The sequence below is a fragment of the Odocoileus virginianus genome, chromosome 15, assembly GCF_023699985.2.
Source record: "Odocoileus virginianus isolate 20LAN1187 ecotype Illinois chromosome 15, Ovbor_1.2, whole genome shotgun sequence".
In the NCBI taxonomy this organism is placed as follows: Eukaryota; Metazoa; Chordata; class Mammalia; order Artiodactyla; family Cervidae; genus Odocoileus; species Odocoileus virginianus.
The window spans coordinates 64,193,360-64,219,360 of record NC_069688.1 but is presented as its reverse complement, the minus strand read 5'-3'; positions in this window follow the sequence as shown (position 1 = coordinate 64,219,360).

Below are 26,001 nucleotides of genomic sequence, written 5' to 3'. Positions count from 1 at the left end.
TGGGGTTGCAAAGAGTTGAACAATACTAAGCGACTTTCACTCTCTTTTTCATCTTTACCTTAATATGAGCTGAGATATCACTTTGTTCACAAGGTTCATACAGTCAAAGCTATAGTTTTTCTAGTAGTCATGTACCTATTTGAGAGTGGGATCACAAAGAAGGCTGAGTGCCAAAGAATTGATGCTTTTGAGCTGTAGTGTTGGAGATGACTCTTGACAGTCCTTTGGACAACCAGGAGAACAAACCAGTCAATCTAAAGTAAATCAACCATGAATATTCATTGCAAGGACTGGTGCTGAAGCTGAAGCTCCAATAATTTGGCCACCTGATGTGAAGAGTCAACTCACTTTAAAGATCCTGATGCTGGGAAAGATTGATGGTGGGAGGAGAATAGGGAGACAGAAGTTGAGATGGTTGGATAGCATCACCAACTCAGCGGACATGAGTTTGAGCAAACTCCAGGAGATAGTGAAGGACAGTGAAGCCTGGTGTGCTGCAGTCCATGGGGTCTCAAAGAGTTGAACAAGACTGAGCAATTGATAAACAACAAGCTGAGATATAGTGGTGCTTCATTTTCAGCGTAACATGTTTCAGTTCAGTTTAATTGCTCAGTCGAGTCCGACTCTTTGTGACCCCATGGACTGCAGCACGCCAGGCTTTCCTGTCCATCACCAACTTTCAGAGCTTGCTCAAACTCATGTCCATTGAGTTGGTGATACCATCCAACCATCTCATCATCTGTCATCGTCTTCTCCTCCTGCCTTCAATTTTTGCCAACATCAGGGTCTTTTCCAATGAGTCAGTTCTTTGCATCAGGTGGCCGAAGTATTGGAGTTTCAACTTCAGCATCAGTCTTTCCAAGGAATATTCAGGACTGATCTCCTTTAGGATGGACTGGTTGGATCTCCTTGCAGTCCAAGGGACTCTCAAGAGTCTTCTCCAACACCACAGTTCAAAGGTATCAATTCTTCAGTGCTCAGCTTTCTTTATATTCCAACTCTCACACCCATACATGACTATTGGAAAAACCATAGCTTTGACTAGATTGACCTTTGTTGGCAAAGTGATGTCTCTGCTTTTTAATATGCTGTCAAGTTTGGTCATAGCTTTTCTATGACATGGCTGCAGTCACCATCTGCAGTGATATTTGGAGCTCCCCAAAATAAAGTCTCTCACTGTCCACCGTTTTCCCATCTATTTGCTATGAAGTGCTGGGAGGAGATATCATGATCTCTGGTATAGCCACTATGGAGAACAGTGTGGAGATTCCTTAAAAAACTGGAAATAGAACTGCCATATGACCCAGTGTTCTCATAGCTGTGCATAAACACCAAGGAAACCAGAATTGAAAGAGACACATGATCCCAGTGGTCATTGCAGCATTGTTTACAATAGCTAGGACGAGGAATAAACCTAGATGTCCATCAGAAGATGAATAGATAAGGATGTTGTGGTCCATATACCCAATGGAATGTTAGTGAAGTGAAAGGCACTCAGTTGTGTCTGACTCTTTGCAACCCCATGGACTGTACAGCCCACAGAATTCTCCAGACCAGAATACTGGAGTGAGTAGCCTTTTCCTTCTCCAGGGGATCTTCCCAACCCAGGGATCAAACCCAGGTCTCCCACATTGCAGGTGGATTCATTACCAGCTGAGCCACAAGGGAAGCCCAAGAATACTGGATCGGGTAGCCTATCCCATCTCCAGGGTATCTTCCTGACCCAGGAATCAATTGGGGTCTCCTGCATTGCAGGTGTATTCTTTACCAACTGAGCTATAAGGGAAGCCCAGCTACAAAAAAAGAACACACATGAGTCAGTTCTAATGAGGTGGATGAAACTGGAGCCTATTTTACAGAGTGAAGTAAGTCAGAAAGAGAAATACCAATACAGTATATTAACTCATATATATAGAACTTAGAAAGACGGTAAGACAGCAAAAGAGACCCAGATGTAAAGAACAGACTTGAAAGGTTGTTGCTTTCAAGATGAGACGCGGGATTCTTGGCCTCCGGAGGAGATGAATTCAATCCGGGGCCAGAGGCGAGGCTGGATCACTCAGAGCTTTTGTGTAATAAAGTTTTATTAAAGTATAAAGGAGATAGAGAAAGCTTCTAACATAGGCATCAGAAGGGGGCAAAAGAGTACCCCCTTTGCTAGTATTAGCAATGGAGTTATATACTCTCCAATGAATCCAAAGAATGTCTGGAGGCTGCAAAGACCTCACCAGACCCACTCCCATAATTTACATTTTAAGATAACAGAGTTGGCCAGAAGGTTTAATCCAAAGATTGTCCTCTGGCAGGATACATCCTTGTAAAGACCAGACCTACTCACATAATTTATGTTTTAAGATAACAGAATTAGTCAGAGGGTTTAATCCAAAGACTGTCCTCAGGCAGGATACATTATTGTTATATAATCCTAAGGAATGTAGAGGAAAAAAAGTAAAAAAGTTTGTCCTTACTTCCTCCTTGAATATCCCAGTCCTCTCTCTCCTTGGGGACCCCTAGACTTCTTATCAACCTTCCTCAGACTTCTGACTGTGACTCTCTCAGACTTTTGGACTATGTGGGAGATGGCGAGGGTGGGATGATTTGAGAGAATGGTATTGAAACATGTATATTGCCATATGTAAATAGATGACCAGTGCAAGTTTGATGCATAAAGCAGGGCAGTCAAAGCCGGTGCTCCCGTGCAACCCAGAGGGATGGGGTGGGGAGGGAGGTGGGTGGGGGTTCAGGGTGGGGGGCGCATGTGCACCCGTGGCTGATTCATGTCAATGTACTGCAAAAGCCACCACAATATTGGAAAGTAATTAGCCTCCAATTAAATAAATTAATAAAAAAAATTCCCTGATGGAGCCGATGCAAACTCCAACCACATCCCATGCTAAAATGTCTCCAACCATGAAAACAATTTCAGTGGAGATGACACAGTCATCATCACCATGCTTATGATAGATGGCGACTATACTTTTCCAAAGGTGATAATTTCACCATAATAATAATGGCAGGAAAGGAACAGTTCTTAAGTAAGGGGATACTGAGTGGAAATAAATAACAGATTTTTAGGAAAATAAATCTACTAATGCCAGAGCAAAATGTCTGTTTTCGGGAGTGATAATAATTTCACAAGAAAATTCTTACATTTTCCAGTGTGGCAATTTTCCTACACAATAATTTACTATCTTTAAAAAGATATTTCACATAAGTATATCATGTTTTTACTATTACCATTTAAAAATTTTTTATCATATTGGCAGCTAATGCTAATATTAAATTTTATAGTAGGTTAAAATAGATGCAAGATGGGTAATAAAATACATCTTTTTTGATAGAGTTTTCAAAATGATGATATATTGATCTCTTAATAAATTTTGGATGCTGAGAAATTTTATCAAATTGATTGAAGACACCATAAAATAAAAGATACATTAGTGGAGCCCTCATATAAATTTCCTAAAGCTTATAATGATAATAATTTGATGAATTACCTGCACTAGTAACTTTATCAAGAACTTTAGATATATTGAGAAATGATGATTAACTGTAATAATAATCTTATGAAAAGGTGCTATTATCATCTTCTTTTATATATGAGGAAACTGAGGCATAGAGATAGTATATACATTCTCCAGGATACTATAGAATCCTGGGCCTTCAATCTTAGATACCGTCACATGTACTGCCTTTTTTTTGGATAAAATATTTCCAATATAAATGTCTAAATACAAATAAAAGTTCTGTTGAAACTTAGAACAAAATAGGAGAATAATACCACTATTTTACTCAAATACATAAATATGAACATATGATATCTGAGGCTCATATTTTGTTTACTAACATTTATAATTATTAGTAGTAATGATATTTGTAGTAGTAGCGAGGTCATAGTGGGAATATTAAGAGTAATTGTAATAGTAATATTTAGCAATAGAGATAATGGTATTGGTAGTATTAATAACAGTTGTTCAGTTGCTAAATCACGTCTGACTCTGGTGACTCCATGAACGATAGCCCACCAGGCTCTTCTTTCCACGGGATTTTCCGGGCAAGAATACTGCAGCGTGTGTCAGTCACTCAGTCGTGTCTGACTCTTTGTGACCCTGGGGACTGTGGCCCACCAGGCTCCTCTGTCCACGGCATTCCCCAGGCAAGAATGCTAGAATGGGTTGAAAATTTTTCTCCAGAGAATCTTTTTGACCACTGGCAAATACTGCTGCCACATATGGCAAAGGATGGTCACAAGTCCAATTAAAATATAAAAGGAGGAGAAGAGGGTTTTCATTCTTGATGGTAGTCCAAAGTCAGATTGAAATATCCATAGTTATAAGGAGAGAAATAAGTGTGACCATTTTTGCTGCTAGCACATGATGTCTTTAAGTTCTACATACACACATTGCTATATAGTAACCTGAACATCACATGGCTATTTAAATCTATTCAAATTAATTTATATGTAAATTGTGTTTATATTTATCTCTTTATTATTGTTTATTGAGTAGAATGTGATGAGCAGGCTCCTTTTTTTTCCTCCATTTATATATATATATATATATAGTTGGCTTACAATATTTCAGGCACACAGCAAGGTGATTCAGTTATGTATATACACATACATTATTTTTCACGTTATTTTCCATTATAGGCTATTACAAGATATTGACTATAGTTCCCTGTGCTATACAGTAAATCTTCATTTCTTGTTGCAAATCTATTTTTAAAAATTTTATTCATATTAAATCAAACAAGTGGAATAAAAAATGTCATAAAGATTTTAGTTAGGCAAAAATTCTTAAGTTTTTAAGATGCATATATTATACATACTATTTATATAAATGTATATGGGAGTTTTTCTACTATTCTTGATAAAGTCTTGAGAAAGAACATTAAAAAAAAAAAACAAGAAGAAGAAGAGATGGAGAAATTGGAACGCAGAAACTAAATGAAATGGGAGCACTGAATCTGAAATACAAAAGGTGAAACAAATTAGATAAAAGTAAAAGACAATCATATAGTCCAGTTGCTTTTAAACATGGCTGCTCATTAGAAACATATCTGGAGCTATGGAGAAAGAGAAATAGTATCTGGATATTTGCATTTTTTCAAAAAATTCCAAGATAATTCTGATATGCACCTGGCTTTTAAAAAAATGATTACAGGTTTTTCTATTAAATGGTAATTTTGGTGATATAGGATTCTATTATTTTTCTGTTGACCAATCAGGATACACTGATAGTAAGTGAATAATAGTTACACAATCACCATAGTAAATGATGTTTGTCAGTTTTCACAATCAATAGCCAGACAAGAAATAAAAGATAATTACAACTGCAAGCCATAATGGGAACAGGATTAACCTAACAATATAAAATAGTACAGTTTGGGGGTGTCAAGCAGAGTGATGTGGTATGTGAAATTTCATATATGTACGTTTTCATCTGCCCAACAGTCTTTGTCTTTTGGCTGATGCATTTAATCTGTTTACATTTAAGGTATTCATCAATACGTATGATCCTATTACCATTGTCTTAATTGTGTGGGTTTATTTTCTGTGGTTCTTTTGCCTGTCTTTTGTTTCCTGCCTAAAGAAGTTCCTTTAGCATTTGCTGTAAAGCTGGTTTGGCAGTGCCGAATTCTCTTAACTTTTGCTTGTCTGGTAAGCTTTTGATTTTTCCATCAAATCTGAATGAGAGTCTCGCTGGGTACAGACTTTGGTTGTAGGTTCTCCCTTTTCATCTTCATCTCTTTAAATATATTGTGCCATTCCTTTTCTGGCTTGCAGAGTTTCTGTTGGGAAAGCAGCTGACAATCTGATGGGAGTTCACCTGTGGTTTTTAATGTTTTATCTCTGTCTTTAATTTTTGTTGGTTTGATTACTAAGTGTCTTGGTGTGTTTCTCCTGGGGTTTATTCTGCCTGGGACTCTGTGCTTCCTGGACTTGATTATTTCCTTTCCCGTGTTAGGAAAGTTTCAGCTATCATCTCTTCCAATATTTTCTCAGGTCCTTTCTCTCCCCCTTCTGAGACCCCTATGATGTGGATGGTGGTGCATTTGATGTTGTCCCAGAGGTCTCTTAGGCTGTCTTCCTCTTTTTTCTATATCCTGTTCTGCATCAGTGGTTTCCACCGTTCTTTCCTCCAGGTCGTTTATCTGTTCTGCGTCATTTATTCCGCTGTTGATTCCTTCCAGTGTATTATTCATGTTTGTTCGCTCTTAGTTCTTCCAGGTATTTGGTAAACATTTCTTGCATTTTCTTCATTGTTCTCCTGAGATCCTGGATCATCTTCATTATCATTCCTCTGAATTCTTTTTCTGGAAGGCTGCTGAGCTCCACTTCATTTAGTTGTTTTTCTGCGGTTTTATCTTGCCCTTTCATCTGGGATATGGCTTTCTGCTTCTTTATCCTGGCTAACTTTCTGTAATGGGGTTTTTGTTTTAGCTGTAGGATTGTGGGTCTTCTTGCTTCTCTCCGCCCTCTGATGGATGAGGCGAGAGGCTTACTACGTAAGCTTCCTGATGGGAGGGACTGGCGGTGTGAAAAACTGGATCTTGCTCCAGAGGGCAGGACCTTGCTCAGTAGAGCTTTAACCGGATTGTCTACTGATGGAGGTTGCGCTCCCTCCCTGTTAGTCGTTTGGCCTGAGGCAGCCCCGCCCTGTGGTCCACAGCTAACGACCCCCTCCAAGGGAGGCATCCAGGGCTGCGCCGCCGTGTCCCGTCCCCGCGCTGAGCCGTCCTGACCCGCGCCTCCGCAGGAGACCCTCCAGCACCAGCAGGAACCTCCGCAGAGACCATCCTGACCCGCGCCTCCGCAGGAGACCCTCCAGCACCAGCAGGAACCTCCGCAGAGACCATCCTGACCCGCGCCTCCGCAGGAGACCCTCCAGCACCAGCAGGAACCTCCGCAGAGACCATCCTGACCCGCGCCTCCGCAGGAGACCCTCCAGCACCAGCAGGAACCTCCGCAGTGTCTGCTCCTTCCCTCCCCGTCTCGGTGTGCACAAGATTCCGCGTGCCCTCCGAGACCCGGGTCCCTGCATCCCCGTGGAGGCCCTGCACAAGATTCCGCGTGCCCTCCGAGACCCGGGTCCCTGCATCCCCGTGGAGGCCCTGCACAAGATTCCGCGTGCCCTCCGAGACCCGGGTCCCTGCATCCCCGTGGAGGCCCTGCACAAGATTCCGCGTGCCCTCCGAGACCCGGGTCCCTGCATCCCCGTCTCGGTGTGCACAAGATTCCGCGTGCCCTCCGAGACCCGGGTCCCTGCATCCCCGTGGAGGTCCTGCACAAGATTCCGTGTGCCCTCCGAGACCCGGGTCCCTGCATCCCCGTCTCGGTGTGCACAAGATTCCGCGTGCCCTCCGAGACCCGGGTCCCTGCATCCCCGTGGAGGCCCTGCACAAGATTCCGTGTGCCCTCCGAGACCCGGGTCCCTGCATCCCCGTGGAGGCCCTGCACAAGATTCCGTGTGCCCTCCGAGACCCGGGTCCCTGCATCCCCGTGGAGGTCCTGCACAAGATTCCGCGTGCCCTCCGAGACCCGGGTCCCTGCATCCCCGTGGAGGCCCTGCACAAGATTCCGTGTGCCCTCCGAGACCCGGGTCCCTGCATCCCCGTGGAGGTCCTGCACAAGATTCCGCGTGCCCTCCGAGACCCGGGTCCCTGCATCCCCGTGGAGGTCCTGCACAAGATTCCGCGTGCCCTCCGAGACCCGGGTCCCTGCATCCCCGTGGAGGCCCTGCACAAGATTCCGTGTGCCCTCCGAGACCCGGGTCTCTGCATTCCCGTGGAGGTCCTGCATCAAACCCTGCTGGCCTCCAAGGTCAGCGTCCCTGGGCGTCTCCGTCCCTCTGGTGGATCCCCAGGCTGGGAAGCCCGACGTTAGGTTAGAACCTTCACAGCAGCGGGAGAATTTCTTCGGTATTGTTGTTCTCGGTCACCCACCTGGTGGGTGTGGGCTTGGATTTTATCGGGATCGTGCCCCTCCTACCGCCTTGCTGTGGCTTCTTTCCTGACATGGGGCATCTGTTTTTGGTGGGTTCCAGTGTCTTCCCGCCGATGGTTATTCAACAGCTAGCTGCGACTGTGGTGCTCTCACATGGGAGATGAGCACACATCCTACTCTGCCATCCTGAACTGAAAGAATATAAATTTCAAATGTAAACTTTGAATGTAATATTTACTGGTACAAGCCTCAGCTTCAGTGTTCGTGGCTCTGTGTGGCCAGGGGTCACTTAATTGGACAGAATGCATTATAGAGCTCTTCTAACATCTCAGGAAGTTCTACTGGAGGGTTCCAGGGATCACAATCTGAGCATAACTGATTTGTGTCTCTTCTGAGCCAAGGCTTTTAAGAAAATATCTGGTCCCTGCACAGTCATCTGCTGATTGAAGTGCATTTACAGTAGGTACTTTGGCATCTGTATACTTATCCAACCATGTTGAATCTGCAGATACTATCTGCATATACAGAGAGACTACTTTGTATAAATGACTTGAGCACTGGTGGATTTTTCAGCATGAGCAGATGTTGGTATGGTGGGACACCCAGGGATCAGTCCCCTCAAGGATACTGAAGGACGAATGTAATGAAGCTCAGTTGAGACCAGAATTGCCAAACTAAACTCAGCCCAAATGCAAACCCTAGTGAATTGAAAGATGCAACCAACAGAGTTTTAGATTTGTTTGTTATGCAGCAAAAACTGTCCTCATGCCCGAGCTTAATTTCAGTAGAAGTTGGGAAATGCAATCTAGCTGTGTGACCCAAGAAGGAAAAGAATTAATTTTGGGTGAGAAATTTTCCTTCTACTGTCTCAGAATAGGCACTAAAATAGTTGGTTGTGTTATTCATGTTATTTTTCATAACAATCCTTAGAAATATGCTGTAATTTAGACACTTATCTTTGTTTTATGACTATGGAAATATGATCCAGAAGTTTAAACTCATTGAAAAATGTTAATTTGGGGGGCAAAGTTTTATTATAGGCCACAGGCAGATTCAGCTTTAAATTCTGACTGTGTTTGCTATTTCCACAGCATCCTGCCTTCACTCTCATACTTTGCTTGTATTTTATTGCTTTGTTTTCCATATAAAAGTAATTTTGGAAAATGAAACCCCTAAAATAAACTCATACCCTGACCATGAAGAGAAAGTTACGGTAACATTTTGACATGTTCCCTTAGAGTGATTTCTCTAGGTATGCGTATTTATCTCACATAGTTTGATCATATAGTGAGCAACGTTTTGTGCTCCATTATTGTTTCTTCCAGTTAAGCCTGGCTAATAGTATTTTTATCACATCACTAAACTACTTATTTAAAAAAGAATGCTGTGAATACCTTTCTATTTAAAATTGCCTTAATTTGGAATGAATATAATGCTTTACATTTTGTTATTATATATATATTTTACCATATTCATGCCCATTTAATTATTACTTCTTATACGACAAGCATATATGATAAATGTTCCCTATACATTATTTCAGTTCATCTTGATAAACACCTTATGAATTAGGAATCATAATTCTTACTCATAAAATAGAAAAAAAGGATAGCATTCAATCCCTTTATTCTAAAACTCAAATGATCCTTGTTTCTTCTTGGAGCCCACCTTTCTAAATAATGTATTTAGTATTTATTCTTATATATTACTTTTTTAGATTAAATTTTCTATAAAAGCTTAAGGCTTAGCTAATATTACTTAAATATATATGAGAAGTTAATATAAAATTTCTGGCCTATCATGAATTCAAAATTTTTATTATAACATTTACTATAAATGTTTTGAATAACTATGGCCTGGCTGATAAGTGTGCTAAATATTAATAGCTGGTTAAGTTAGGCTTCCCAGAATGTCCTAGGGCTCTGTGAAACTCTCAGTAGTCACACATGTCTTTGGGGTTTACCATATATTGAAGAAAGGAATCAATATACCATAGGCTTTGGCTTCAACAATTTGTTTCCTATTTCCTTAGGTCTATTTCTTTAGGTCCCTGCTGACTCAGACAGTAAAGAATCTGCCTGCAGTGAAGGAGACCCAGGCTCTCCAGACCCCCTGGAGAAAGGAATGGCCACCCACTGTCGTGTTCTTGTCTGAGACTCCCGTGGACAGAGGAGCCCGCAGGCGACAGTCCACGGGGTCACAAAGTCGACACGACTGAGGGACTAACGCTTTCACTTCACTTTTCCACTGTGTATTCAATATTACTGAACTCTTAAACTCCAGCTATCTCAAAAAGCCTGGTGATTGTTTTCCAGTCATTTCCAATTACTCTAAATTGATATATTTCTGAGATGAGCAACTTATTAGATATAATGCTATAGCAGGATACGAATTCCAGAAGAAGCTGCATTTTTGCAGTTTCCATATTTCAGTATTTTATCTGTGTCCAGGCTGCGTTATATGGATCCTCTTTTAGTTTTAGCCACTGTGTAATATTATCTTACAACTGTATTGCTCCTTTCCCTCTCTCCTTCCTTCAGCATTGTATCCCACACAGAGATTTCATCCGCAGGATAATAGAATTCCAGACAGGCTTAGTATATCTTCTTAATGTGAAATGAAACTGCACTTTACCTAAAAGCTTGTTAGTGATTTTGAATAAGATCTCTTTTCCACATAATAAACACAGGCATGAAAATGATATTGTCACATCTGTGAATTCTTATCATGTTAAAATAAAAAGCTAACTTTATTTTCCATTCTCATGGTTGGTGCTGAGTCATTAAATGGCCTTTATCATCTTCTTTTTTTAAAATTAATACAAAGTTTATTTATTAAGCTAATTTCCATAGTAGAGGAAATGGTTTCTATAATATTAAGTTGTGCATTTTTACATGGATTTTTTTTTTATTTGAAATCTGTTTTATGTGAGTTCCTTCAATTTCAGTTTCAGTCCTCTTTGCTAAGACTAGCGAGTTTTTGATGAAAATTGCCCTTTCTTATTTTTGTATGGTGAATTCTATTTATAACTAGCATTTACTATATAAATGTATATCATTTTACTGATCCTATCAATATAATCAGTTACATATATGTACCTGTCTTTTCTGAAGCCAAATATCTCACTTCAGAGAAAGAAATGAAACTCTAACCTCAAATTATGTGACTTTAACTGAGCATTTCTTTTGTTCATCCATTTATTCATTTAGGCAGGTATGAGTGACTGTATTTCTAATTCATTGATGCACTAGTTTAGTAACTCATTTTTCACTATGTTTGGTATCAATATGCGAAAAGCTTCATCATTTTTTCTTTTTAGCTTTTTATTTTCTTTGCAGAATGTTTTATTCACATAGCAATTATCCTATTTGTAACTCATTAATAGTATAATTTAAAGTTACAAATATCTCACAATTTAAAACAGATTTTCTGTAATTGATATTGCTTCTCCATTTACTTTAAAAGTTGATGATGTTTAGAGAAATAGTCTGAGAATATTAATAATTTAGCAGAACATAGGATCATAAGATAGAATTTGCTGACTAAAAGTTCTATGTGCAATGGCAAAAGTTCATAGCTGAAGTAGTTTCTTTAGTGCACACACACATTCCCCATAAACACAGAGTTATATAGAGATAAATGTCAAAAAGGTAAAAAAGGAAGCAGGTTGTTGTAGGCAATGATTTGCATTCATTAGTAAAAGTGCGTGAAGAAAAAGCTTAATAGCTTACTATTAGACAGGAAGGTTATTTATAAAATATGAAGTAATTACAAAGTGGTATTTTGAAAATATTTACAAAAAAGCACCAAATATAAAATAAAACACATAGAGTTACTAATGTCAACATTTTGCCTTATAGTAGTCTGAGAGTTAGATATTGATGTAAAAAATTCAATTGTATGATTAATGAGCTTTATATTATGGTATTATGGACTGACAAAGATATAAAGAAAACCAAAATTTGTAGTAATCTGTGTTCTCATAGCAAGAGTATGATCTATTTTAAAGCCACTCAAGTCAGAATACATTTTGTTTTCCACATTACCTTGTTTAACCTGATAGCAACAACTGTTTTTTATGTTATTTTCCAATTTTATTTGTTAAAGCTATGAGCTTCAGCAATTCTTCAATGTGTATATTGATTCTGAAGCTTTGCCAGTGCTTTTGGCTTTTGTTACTATGCAAAGAAGTACATGTTAACCTTTCAGATTATTGATCATTTGAAGACAGTAAGAGAGAAACATGTGTTTATTTAGTGTTAATGTTAGACTATCATAGCATTTTTCTGACATTGATTCACATTTTAAAGTCAACGTGCAAGCTTCAGGAAAAATCATCTAAAATGTAGATATTTTAGGTTCCCATAAAAATATTTCCTCTATGTCTCTGGTACTCATGTGTTTGCAAGATATCTTCATTTTTAACAAATTCAATAGTAAATGAACTCTGAGTTCTTCAAATATTCACACTGTAAGTGCCATTCAATTTAATTAGATGGATACTTTCTTGAGCACAAATATGTGCTGGGCATTATGCTTAGAGATGATAAGCCAATCCTACTTAAATGCACATAGCCCTTGAGTTCACTCACAGACCTTAATAATAATGTATTACTATATATCTGAATATTTATGTTTCTGTGCTTAAAATCTGTCACAAAACCATGTCTCAAGAGTGTAAATACAAGATGATTTAAACAGGCATATGATAAAAATGATTAGGAAAATATTAAGAAATTATGCTAATCAAAACCCTGGTTGATTGAACCCTGGTTCAATAATAGAAAGTTATTGAAAATTTGCTTCTAGAAAAAAGAAAAACAGGGTTAATAAATAGAAAAGTAGAGCAAAAATAGTTGATTTTTTCTGGGACCATAAAGTACACGGTAGAAGCCATAAATAATTACGTCAGATATAATTTTCATCACATGATCTCTTGTAGCTACATTTTTTTTTCTGCATGTCTGCTTTATTTTCTTTCTCTGTAGCATGTATTTTCCCTTTCTTATAGCTGACTATCTTAGAGCACTAGTTTTGCAATCTGGGCCCGATTTTCCTCTCCTCAAGATCCCTCAAGCGTTGGTTTTTCCATTGGGCCTGTCATCATCTGTTATGATTGTGAATATACAGGATGGGGAGGAAGAATGTAAAGTAGAAGCAAGGAGGACTTGGAGGATGACCAGTCAGTCTGCATTAGTTGTTTCCAATCTAGGGCTCCCTAACTGCATTGATATGATCCAGAAAATGTTCATTAATATTATATTTTATAGAATAATAAACATATGTAAAGACAAAGTGATTTTTCAAAAACTATGCCCTTAGGAAGTAGCAGAGTCAAGTTGACCCAACTCCTCTATTAACCAGTATGCTCCTGGCTCCCTAGAAATAGAGACAAGAAATAAGGGCAAGAGCTTAAATCTGGAGGTGAAATCATGGACAGTGAGGATGAAGAAGAAGGGAAGCAAAGTCAGACAGTGTGAGGAAAATGCAAGGTGCCAAGTTGGAGCACTGGCCACTTTTTTACAATGAGCCCCAAAGGGGAATTCATAGACAGCTCCACAGGTGCAGTTCTACAAGTCTCTGGACAAATACCATGGAGAATCTCTTCCTTGGAACAATTCAAGAGAAAAAAGTAACTGCTTCCCATCTCTTTCCCATTTCCTCTCTCACGGAGGCCAACGTTGCTAACTGTTGAACTTTTGAACTTTTGGAAGGCAGATATAAGACCCTGTGACATGGATTCCCCATGGAGTTGGGAAGTGAAAGGAGACCCAAAGGGATAAAATATGTTTTTGTAACATGTGAGGTGGAGGAAACACACAGGCTGGTCAAGAGGAGGTCTGCTGCGGTAGAGACTGAAGTAAAGAAACAGACTTTAGTAAAGACACTGGATCAGTATTCAAAAGCATTGCAACCGAGAACACGATGACTTCACTGGTGAACTCTACCAAACATTTAAAGAAGAGTTAATGTAAAAAAAATAAAAAATAACAAATAAAGAAGAGTTAATGTATATCCTTCTCAAACACTTCCAAAAAATCAAGTAAGGAGATACTTCCAAACCCATTTAAAAAAGTTAGCAGTACTCTGATATCACAAAGCCAGTAAAGGCAATTATAAGAAAAGGAAATTATAGGCTGGTGTGCCTAAATAAAATTTGATATGCTGCTGCTGCTAAGTCACTTCAGTCATGTCCGACTCTGTGCGACCCCATAGACGGCAGCTCACCAGGCTCCTCTGTATAAATACCCTCAAAAATACTAGCAAACTATGCACCTTACAACACAATGATCAATGGCACATTAAAAAGTTCATACAACATGATCAATTGGTGCTTATTCCAGTTATGCAAGACTGAATTAACATCAGAAATCAAAATGAGGCATACTACATGAACAAAATGGAGGACAAAATTATATGATCATCTTAATAGATACAGGAAAAGAATTTGCAAAATTCAATAGCTAGTCATGATTAAAATTCTCAACAAAGTAAGTGTAGAAGAATGTACTTTAACAAAATGAAAGCCATATATGGCAAGCCTATCAACTCAAAATTCATTGAAGACTGGAACATAAGCTCTGAAACCATAAACATCCTAGAAGAAAATATAAAAAGGAAACTCCTCAATGTTAATATTGGCAATGTCTTTTTTTTTTTTTTTTTTAATTTGACACTAAAAGCAAAGGCAACTAAAGCAAAAATAAACAAGCTGGGCTACATCAAACTAAACATCTCCTCACCAAATAAAACCATCAGCAAATGAAAGACAAATTGTGTAAGGGGAGACAATATATTCAAACCATGTATGCAATATGGCATTAGTATTCAAAATCTTTAACAGACTCATACAATTCAAAAGACCCCCTAAAAGAAAACCCCACAATTAAAAAACAAATAAGTGTCCCGAATTGGCATTTTAGATATACAATGTGAGCTCAGTTGGTAAAGAATATGCCAGCAATGCAGGAGACCCTGGTTCGATTCCTGGGTTAGGAAGCTCCACTGGAGATGGGATTAGGCTACCCACTCCAGTATTCTTGGGCTTCCCTTGTGCCTTAGCTGGTGAAGAATCTGCTTGCAATGTTGGAGACCTGGGTTTGAATCTTTGGGTTGGGAAGATCCCCTGGAGAAGGGAAAGGCTACCCACTCTAGTATTCTTCGCTTTCATGTGATCCAGCAATCTGAAATTTGGCTATATATTTAAAGAAAAGTGAAAGTGTAAGTTGCTCGGTATGTCCAACTCTTTGCAACCCCATGGACTGTACAGTCCATGGAATTCTCCAGGCCAGAATACTGGAGTGGGTAGCCTTTCCTTTCTCCAGGGGATCTTCCCAATCCAGGGATCGAACCCAGGTCTCCCACACTGCAGGTGGATTCTTTACCAGCTGAGCCACAAGGGAAGCCCATCTAAAGAAAATAAAACCATAATTTCAAAGAAATATCTATGCTCCCATGTCATTGAAACATTAGTCACAAATGCTTTAAAGACTGAAGCCTATGTTGCTGTCAGTAGATTAACAGATCAAAAATATGTGGTATACATAATACATACAATGGAATATTATTCAGCCTTACTCCCCCCAAATAAAGAAAGAAAAAAAAAGCAAACCCTGTCATTTGCAAATACAAGAATGAATCTGGAAGACATTATAGTAAGTGAAATCAACCAGAAAGTTAAAGACAAATACTGTGCCAAGTATAAGTGGAACCTAAGACAAAGCAGAAGTTGAACTTAAAAAAATCAGAGAATAGAAAAGTGGTTGCTAGGCGCTGGTGGGTGAGGGAAATAAAGAGACTGGTAAAGGGTATAAACTTTTAATTATAAGATGAATAAAATCTGAGAACTGATGTACAACATAGTGACTCCATATGATATCACTGTATTAGGTAACTGAAATCTGCTCCCAGTAGAACTTAAACAGTCTCACTAAAGATAAAAAAATAAAAGGAGTATGAGAGGTGATGCATTGGTTAATTAATGTTATGGAGGAAATCCTTTCACAACGAATACATATATCAGATCATCACACTGTGCACTTTAAATATCTTACAATTTTATTTGTCAAATAATACCTCAGTAAATCTAAAAGAAAGAAAAATTAAGTGAGGGCCAGTTCATAGCATATTTGAAGATCTGAATGCTTGGCAAGGTTGAAAGACTGAGAATACCTTGATTTGTTTAAAATTAATTCAACATGGAAAAATACATTTTAAATAAAACTACAACAACATTGATCTTGAAGATATCTGAATTTGATATGTGTGAAGGGCATTTGCAGGAATATTTGAGCTAGTAATTTGTTAGAGATGCAATTTGGGGGAAATCCCAGATTCGAGAATTGGATTGAAAAGGAAAAGAAAGCCCACAGAATAAACTTAGGTAACAGACTCCTTCCCTAGACCAGGACATTAGAGAAGAGAATGAATAGCCTTGATCAGACCTCCTTATAAACGTTCTAACTCTATTACTATTGGAAATTCAATGGAGGATCCTTCCTTAAAGTACCTCTTTATTAGTATATATTTAATCTATCTAGATTACCTGTTACTAATATAATTATGGATTTATGGGGCTTGGCTGGCTAAGTAATATTCTCTATAAGAGTATTAAACTGGGTAGCTCAAAAGTAAAACAACTTTCTTTGTGATCAAGGTAATGATTCCCCCTTATCTTTTTCATTCCAAGAGCATCAGTGGATGCCTAAAACTGCAGATAATAACAAACCATCTATGTATTATGATTTTTTCCTATACAAACATGCCTATGATAAAATATAATTTATTAATACAAAGTGAGGGGTTAATAGCAATAACTTGAACACCATACTTGGAGTCAAGCACTGCATTACTACAGATATTGATCTCATAACCAAGAGAGCTACTGAGTGACTAAGAGGTGAATAAATGTATACAGGTGAATAAAATGTAAACAGCGTACATACACTGGACCAAGGGATGATTCATGCCATAGGCAGGAAAGAGCAGTGTGGTACAAAATTTCAACATACTACTCAGAATTGCTTAGTGATTTAAAGCTAACAAATTGTTTATTTCTGAAACATTTTATTTAATATTTTCAGATTATAGTTGGCCACTGGTAACTGAAATTACAAAAAGTGAACCCTCAGATGAAGGTCTACTGTACTTTCGCATACACTCTTCAGAACTCTTCTGCTTTTCTGAAATCATTTGGAAGCTCTGATAGATGTGAGTCTCTACAGAAGAAAAATCTGCATCTGGATTTTTACATTACTGATATAGTTTGATATTGGGTATTATCTACAAGTTTTGTGATTCTGCCTTAACAATCTTATGCTTTTGGTAAAACTATAACATACTTGGGTCACTGGAGTTCTACTGAATAAGGTGAAGAGTGATAAAAATCTGAACATGTTGATAAAGTGGAAGATCTTGGGGAAAAAAGAATCAAGGGCTAAAATGTCAAATGTCAAATTCCAGAGTAATTTCTGAGGAAGAGGACAGAGATAATTTTAGCAAAGATTAAAAATTTTAGCAAAGGTTAAACAAAGGTTAGAGGTATTCTATATAATTATTTGCCAACCAATACACGTTACTTGGTCTTCCCTGGTGGGCTAGATGGTAAAGAATCTGCTTGCAATGCAGGAGACACAGATTCAATCCCTGGGTTGGGAAGATCTCCTGAAGAAGGGAATGGCTACCCACTCCACTATTCTTGCCTGGAGCATTTCATGGACAGAGGAGCCTGGAGGGCTATAGTCCATGTGTTCTCAAAGAGTCAGACACGACCGAACAACTAACACTTTCACTTTCCCACTTTACTTAGATGATCTCATTACACTGCTTTAACCAGTTGTATATAGTAACAGCTGTAATTAATCCATTTTCAAAGTTGAGGGCACTGGGTTTCAAAAATGATATAACCACCAAAGATTACAAAATTATATATTTTAATACTAGACTCAAAACCTAGACATTTTGTCTACAAAATCTTCAGTCTTACACCTGATCCCATACAGGCAGAGCACCACAGAAATGTCAGTTATGCTGTTCGAACTTAATAAAGAGGCAAGTGAAATCAGAAGATTGCTCAGCAACTGAGAAAATAGGGAAATAAAGTGCACACAGTCTGCCAAATGGGAGCCTGAAGTGAGAAAAATGAAAGTACACATGATTTTGTTCAGAAAGGAAGCTTCCCAGTCCAGTCCTAGAATATCTTGAAAATTTTAAACAATAACTAGGTTGGGTTAATTATTGAGGAAAAATCAGTGCAAAATCATAAGCTTTGATTTAAACAGTTTAAATACTGCAGACACTTGAGAAATACATCAATCAAGTGAGACTAATTGTAATAACAGGGAATGGAAGTTTACATCCAGTGGTTTCAAAGATTGTAAAGAAAGAAAAGGAAAACAGTGTTAAATTGGGTTTATCAGTTGGCTTTCCTATGGGTATAGGTTTTGGAAGTTTTCTCTGGGGCAATTGCACTAAGAGCCTCTCAGTTCAGTTCAGTCGTGTCTGACTCTTTGTGACCCCATGGATTGCGGGATTCCAGGCCTCCCTGTCCATCACCAAATCCTGGGCTTACTCAAGCTCATGTCCATTGAGTCGGTGATGCCATCCAACCATCTCATCCTCTGTCGTCCCCTTCTCCTCCTGCCCCCAGTTCCTCCCAGCATCAGGGTCTTTTTCAATGAGTCAACTCTTCACATCAGGTGGCCAAAGTACCGGAGTTTCAGCTTCAGCATCAGTCCTTCCAATGAACACCCAGGACTGATCTCCTTTAGGATGGACTAGCTGGATCTCCTTGCAGTCCAAGGGACTCTCAAGAGTCTTCTCCAACACCACAGTTCAAAAGCATCAATTCTTCAGAGCTCAGCTTTCTTCACAGTCCAACTCTCACATCCATACATGACTACTGGAAAAACCATAGCCTTGACTAGATGGACCTTTGTTGGCAAAGTTATGTCTCTGCTTTTTAATATGCTGTCTAGGTTGGTCATAGCTTTTCTTCCAAGGAGCAAGCATCTTTTAATATCATTGCTGCAGTAACCATCTGAAGTGATTTTGGAGCCCAAAAATATAAAGTCTCTCACTGTTATCATTGTTTCCCCATATATTTGTCATGTTGTGATGGGACCAGATGCCATGACCTTAGTTTTCTGAATGTTGAGCTTTAAGCCAACTTTTTCACTTTCCTCTTTCACTTTCATCAAGAGGCTCTTTAGTTCTTCTTCACTTTCTGCCATAAGGTTGGTGTCATCTGCATATTAGAGGTTATTGATATTTCTCCCAACAATCTTAATTCCAGTTTGTGCTTCATCCAGCCCAGCATTTGGCATGATGTACTCTGCATATAAGTTAAATATGCAAGGTGAAAATATACAGTCTTGACAAACTCCTTTCTAGATTTGGAACCGATTTGTTGTCCCATGTCCAGTTCTAACTGTTGCTTCTTGATCTGCATATAAATTTCTCAAGAGGCAGGTCAGGTGGTCTGGCATTCCCATCTCTTTCAGAATTTTCCACAGTTTATTGTGATTCACATAGTCAAAGGCTTTGGTCGAGCCAATAAAGCAGAAGTAGATGTTTTTCTGGAACTCTCTTTTTTGATGATCCAGTGGATATTGGCAATTTGATCTCTGGTTCCTCTGCCTTTACTAAATTCAGCTTGAACATCTGGAAGTTCACAGTTCACCGAAAGTTGAAGCCTGGCTTGGATTATTTTGAGTTTTACTAGCATGAGATCAGTGCAATTGTGCGGTAGTTTGAACATTCTTTGGCATTGCCTTTCTTTGGGATTGGAATGAAAATTGACCTTTTCCAGTCCTGTGGCCACTGCTGAGGTTTCCAAATTTGCTGGCATATTGAGTGCAGCACTTTCGCAGCATCAACTTTTAGAATTTGAAATAGCTCTGCTGGAATCCCACCACCTCCACTAGCTTCATTCCTAGTGATGCTTCCTAAGGCCCACTTGACTTCACATTCCGGGATGCCTGGCTCTAGGTGAGTGGTCACACCATCATGATTATCTGGGTCATGAAGATCTTTTTTGTACAGCTCTTCTGTGTATTCTTGCCACGTCTTCTTAATATCTTCTGCTTCTGTTAGGTCCATACCATTTCTGTCTTTATTGTGCTCATTGTTGCATGAAACTACAAAAGAAAAATTTGAATTCATTAAATTGGAGTTTGTCTTTGCTGGAGCTGTTACTAATACTTGGTATTAATAGCAGACTTGGTATCTAACAAACAATAGAAATTAATCTCTCACCGCTTTGGAGACAGGAAGTCCTGAATCATGTTGCCAGTGTGGTTAGATTAGGACCTTTGCCTGGTTCGTTCATTTCTGATACCTTCTTTCTCTGTTTTCACATGATGGAATTGGCTAGGAATCTCTCTGGAATCTCAGAAACCAGAACATCCTCTGGTTTAACTACCTTCAAAGGCCCTCCCTTTGTATTTCAACAAAGGAATTTGTGGGGACGCAGTCAGAACCTGTCAATATTTAAGAGTCATTCATACCAGCTGGGCTCTTTGTCCCTACATTTCCTGTAACTTGCTGTGATGTTGGTCAAGCTTCTTAATCTTTTGTAGTATTTTAGTTCCCTTAAATATCAAACTTTGGTATTAAAAAAGAAAAGCTATCACCAAAGACTCAGGTATTAAAACAAAAATTATGTATAACTTTATAGCACTTGCCTGCCATATACCATCTTTAGCACACAATGGTATCTATATTATTATTGCAGATATTTTTAATAAAATATTATATCTAAATTCTCATTGATGACTTATAAAAATAACCTTTGTTTTTAAAATAATTTTTATGTTATCATTCTTGAATTCAAAGCACAAAAAAGCATTTGTTCACTATAATTTTATCCTATTATATTAGATTTTCCTGTATTATCTATCCCTTTCTCCTTTACTTTTCTTAAGGAGCTATTACCATACCAGGAGCCAGTAGGATGTCAATATACCTGCATTAACCTTGTTTTGAGTGTTTCATATAGGGTAGCTATTAGTACTAACTGCTTGACAACTGAAATGACTTTTTTTTAATGCAGTTGTTTGTTTAAAATGTAAGATGAGAAATAGAAATCAATTTGAAAAGCAGAAAGAAGAATGTTAAAATATTACTTTCAGATGGAGACAAATTTAACAAGTGAGTGCATTTATTTATTGTGTCTGGGATTCTCTATATAATTGCATTGTATTTCCCATCTTCTATTTGTGTATGAATAAAGTCTTGTCCTCACTACACAGGGCCTCCTCCCTCCTATAGACCTTGGGTTTGAGTTATAATAGTAGATTAAGTTTTAACTGCATACATAAAGCTGCCCCCATATCTGAAAGTATAGCTTTATGCATCCACAGTTTCACCAGGCAGCTTCCAGTATCTTTTATGCTTCAATTTTCTCTTTTCTAAAATTCTCTAGGTCCTTGAATGTGATTGTTTGTAGGCAGTATATTAGGTCAGTGAGGCATGTAATGCATTTATAAATTACATAGTCAAGATTTTGCATAGAAGAACTCTAGGCTTTATTCATAGTACTTAAAAAAAATCACAGTCTTTGTTGTAAAATAATATCAGGATTAAACTGCAAAGTAAAAAAAATAGCATTGAAACTAGTTGAAGCCTGTGAATCATTGTATCCAGTTCTCTTTGTAATTTTTCTCTGATGATAGTACCTAAACTTAAACCTGATTACATTTGTTTTTTGGGCCATTGAGAAAAACATAAAAAATCACTTCAGAAATTTTTATGGTAGGTAGATAGTATAAAATTTCAAACACATGTTTAAGCACTTTGTACTATTTCATTTAATTCTTAAAGCAACTTGATATATTGCGTCTCTTTTATAGATAAGAAAAATGATGTTTAGGTTTAAGGGGCTTGACAAAGTATGTTTATTTAGTAAGTAACTATCTAGATGTAACCTGAGGTGGTCAGGTGGGGGTCACACACTTGGCCAGCAGGTGTGGTGCTATGTTTCCAGCACAAATAATGATGATATGCATGATAGTTCAGAGTCTCCTGTGTGCCAGTTATTTATAGTATATTATTTTGTTTCATCCTGAGAGAGGACATGTCATCTAAAAATAAAATCCTCTGTGAGGTTAACTAGTCACATCATTATGAACAGACAGAGCTCACATTTCAGTCACAATCTTTTTCCCTCATAAGAGAATAGCCTTTTTATGCCTTACATAATGAGTAGAAAATCCTTGGCTATGTTTGTGCTGGAAAAGTGAAAGATTTCTTTGGGGGCACATGGTCTAAAGAAGGAAAGAACACAGAAATGTGAAAGCCAACAAGAATGTTTTCAATTATGCCCGGTTGTCCAAGTTTTGTTGACTTTTTTTTTTAACCCAGAAATGGCTTTTTTGCACATTACACTTTGGTGTGCAGAAATACCTTTCCTTGTCTGCCAAGCTTGGCTAGGTCAGGGAAAAATTCTTGAGAATGGATTGATTTTATGTTAAGCCATCTTAGATAAATTGACAGTGAGTTTGAGAAAGGATTTTCTGGGTTCCAGAGTTTCAGAAAGCTTGCTATTTTATCTTGGAGAGTGTATATGGTGATTAAAGAGTAAAACTTGTAGTCAAGGAACACAACTCTAGGTAATATAAACAATCATAGCTGTGTGAATACAAGGTTGTATTACAGTCCTGCCACATCTCCGAGAAATAGTGTGGTTCATATGATGGAAGGAGCACTTTGCTTCCCTAAGCCTCAGTGTTCTCCCCCATACATGGAATAATGAAATGCTGGTCTCTAGGAAAACTGTCAGCTCACTAGTCTATAAAATCATGGAAGCAAATGAAACAAAGCATATTATTTTTGGAAGAAAATATTGAATATGCAATTAGACATAGGAAACATGCTAATGAATATATTTGTTAAATCATGTAAGCAAAATTCCTTCAAATGATGATATTCCCGCTGAGCAGCAAAGGTTTCAATTGTTCAGGAAATATTGGATGAGTCAAAAAGTTCATTTCTCTTTTCTTCATAGTGAAAGTGATAGTTGCTCACTTGTGTCTGACTCTTTGCGACCCCATGGACTGTAACTCACCCAGGCTCCTCTGTCCAAGGAATGCTCCAGGCAAGAATACTGGACTGGGTAGCCTTTCCCTTCTCCAGGTGATCTTCCTTACCCAGGGATTAAACCTGGGACTCCCGTGCTGCAGGCAGATTCTTTATCATCTGAGCCACCGGGGAAGCCTGTAAGATGCCTCTAGTAGTGCTGAGTTCTCTTCAACTTTATCTGGAACAGTTTCATTAGACTGTCTTTTGATAGCTGTCATATCAACGTACGTTTAAAAAAAAGCTGGTAAATTTTCTGGTAGCCATTTTAATATGGAAGTCATTTAAAATGGAAGAAAAAAAAGCCATGTTTTTAGCATCTTATTTCAAGAAAGGCAGAGATCCAACTGAAATGCAAAAAATGAAAAAGGTTTGTGCTGTGTATGGGGAAGGTGATGTAATTGATGGACTGTGTCAGAAGTGGTTGTGAAGCTTGGTGCTGAATATTTCTCATTAGATGATGCTCCACAGTTGGATAGACCAGTTGAAGTTGACAGGGATCCAATTGAGACATTAAGTGAGAACAATCAGTGTTACACCACGTGGGAGATCGATATGTCGTCGTGGTGCTGGAGTGCTCAGTCGTGTGCAAGCTGACATATCCAAAACCTCCAAACCAAGAGTTCAGAATTATCTTCACCAGCTTGGTTATGTTAATTGTTTTGATGTTTTGATTCCCCTTAATGTAAGTGATAAAAACTTTCTTGATCATATTTTTATGTACAATTATCTACTTAAATGTAAGGAAAATGTTCAGTTTTTGAAGCAATTGTGATGGGTAATGAAAAGTGGATACCGTACAATAATGTGGAACATAAGAGATTGTGGGGCAAGCAAAATGAACCACCACCAATCATATCAAAGTCTGGTTTTCATCCAAAGAAGGTGATGTTGTGTATATGGTGTGATTGGAAGTGAGTTCCCTATTACGAGCTCCTTCTAGAGAACCAAGTATTAATTCCAGCAAGTATCACTCCCAATCAGACCAACTGAAAGCAGAAATTAACGAAAATCATCTGGAATTAGTCAACAGAAAATACATAATCTTCCACCAGGATAACACAAGATCTCATGTTTCCTTGATGACCAGGCAAAAACTGTCACAGCTTGTCTGGGAAGGGTTCATTCACCCTCCACATGTTTCAGACACTGCACCTATGGATTTACATTTATTTTGGTCTTTACAAAATTCTCTTAATGGAAAGAAAATTTCAATTTCCTGGTAGACTGTGAAAGGCACCTGGAACAATTTTTTGCTCAAAGGATAAAAATTTGATAAGATGGAATTACACCTGAAAAATGACAGAAGGTAGTGGAATAAAATGGTGAATACGTTGTTTAATAAAGTTCTTGGTGAAAGTGAAAAATGTGTCTTTTATTTTTACTTAAAAACCAAAAGAACTTTTTTGGCCAACCCAATATAGCAATAAAGACAGAAAGAGTCTTTTATTTGTGAGTATTTTTCTGGAAAATAAATTCTCTGTCATTTGGTCAGAAAACTTCAGTAAATAGAACACTTTAAAATATATTTCACTGTCCAAGTTATGCTTTCAATATTCATTATGTCAACAGGCATCATTTCTATGATTTCATATTTTATTACATATACAGTAATCAACATATGCAATCACCTCTCCTATAATGCTTATTTTGAAAAAACAATCCATTCCATGCAATTGATATATTAATGAGCAATTTGAATACAATGGGGATTTTATGTCTGCTTGTGGGTAACTTTGTTCTTGGGAAATATGAGGCAAACACAGATAACCGCATCCAACTGAATTGTGCTTTGTATGAATGCATACAAGAAGCAGAAGCAGAGCTGCCTTGATCTGGCTCACTGTATATAACACGGCTTGGTGGTGTTTTGCCATTTTCTTACGTTTGGTGAGAAGATATATATAGGTATCAGTTGCTGCTGTTCAGCCACTCGGTCGCGTCTGACTCTGCGACCCCATGGACCGCAGCACGCCAGGCCTCCCTGCCCCGCACCGTCTCCCCGAGCTTGCTTGAACTCATGGCCATCAAGTCGGAGATGCCATCCAACCATCTCATCCTCTGTCATCCCCTTCTCTTCCCGCCTTTAATCTTTCCTAGCATCAGGGTCTTTTCCAATGAGTCAACTCTTCGCATGAGCTGGCCAAAGTATTGGAGCTTCACCTTCAGCATCAGTCCTTCCAGTGAACACCCAGGAATGATCTCCTTCAGGATGGACTGGATGGATCTCCTTGCAGTCCAAGGAACTCTCAAGAGTCCTCTCGGAAACCACAGTTTAAAATAATCAGTTCTTCAGTTCTCAGCCTTCTTTATGGTCCAACTCTCACATCCATACATGACTACTGGAAAAACCATAGCTTCGACTAGATGGATCTTTGTCAGCAAAGTAATGTCTCTGCTCTTTAAGATGCTGTCTAGGTTTGTCATAGCTAAGCATATTTTAATTTCAAGGCTGACCATTTGCATGTCTGTAGTCATCATTTGATTTTGGAGCCCAAGAAAATAAAGTCAACTATTTGCCATGAAGTGTTGAGATATATATGTGTGTTCCAGGGGTTTATATATATATGCTTCCAAGGGTTTCCCTGTGGCTTGGCTGGTAAAGAATCCACCTGCAATGTGGGAGACCTGGGTTCGATCCCTGGGTTGGGAAGATCCCCTGGAGAAGGAAAAGGCTACCCATTCCAGTATTCTGGCCTGGAGAATTCCATAGACTGTATAGTCCATGGGGTCACAAAGAGTCAGACACGACTGAGCAAATTTCACTTGTGGCTCAGATGCTAAAAAAATCTAACTGCAATGCAAGAGGCCCAGCTTCAATCCCTGGGTTGGAATCCCTGGGTTCGATTCCCTGGAGAAGGGAATGTCTACCCACTCTAGTATTCTCGCCTGGAGAATTCCATGGTCAGAGGAGTCTTGTGGCTACAGTCCATGGTATGCATATATCAGGTCATTCAAAGTTAATAAATTTTTTTTTT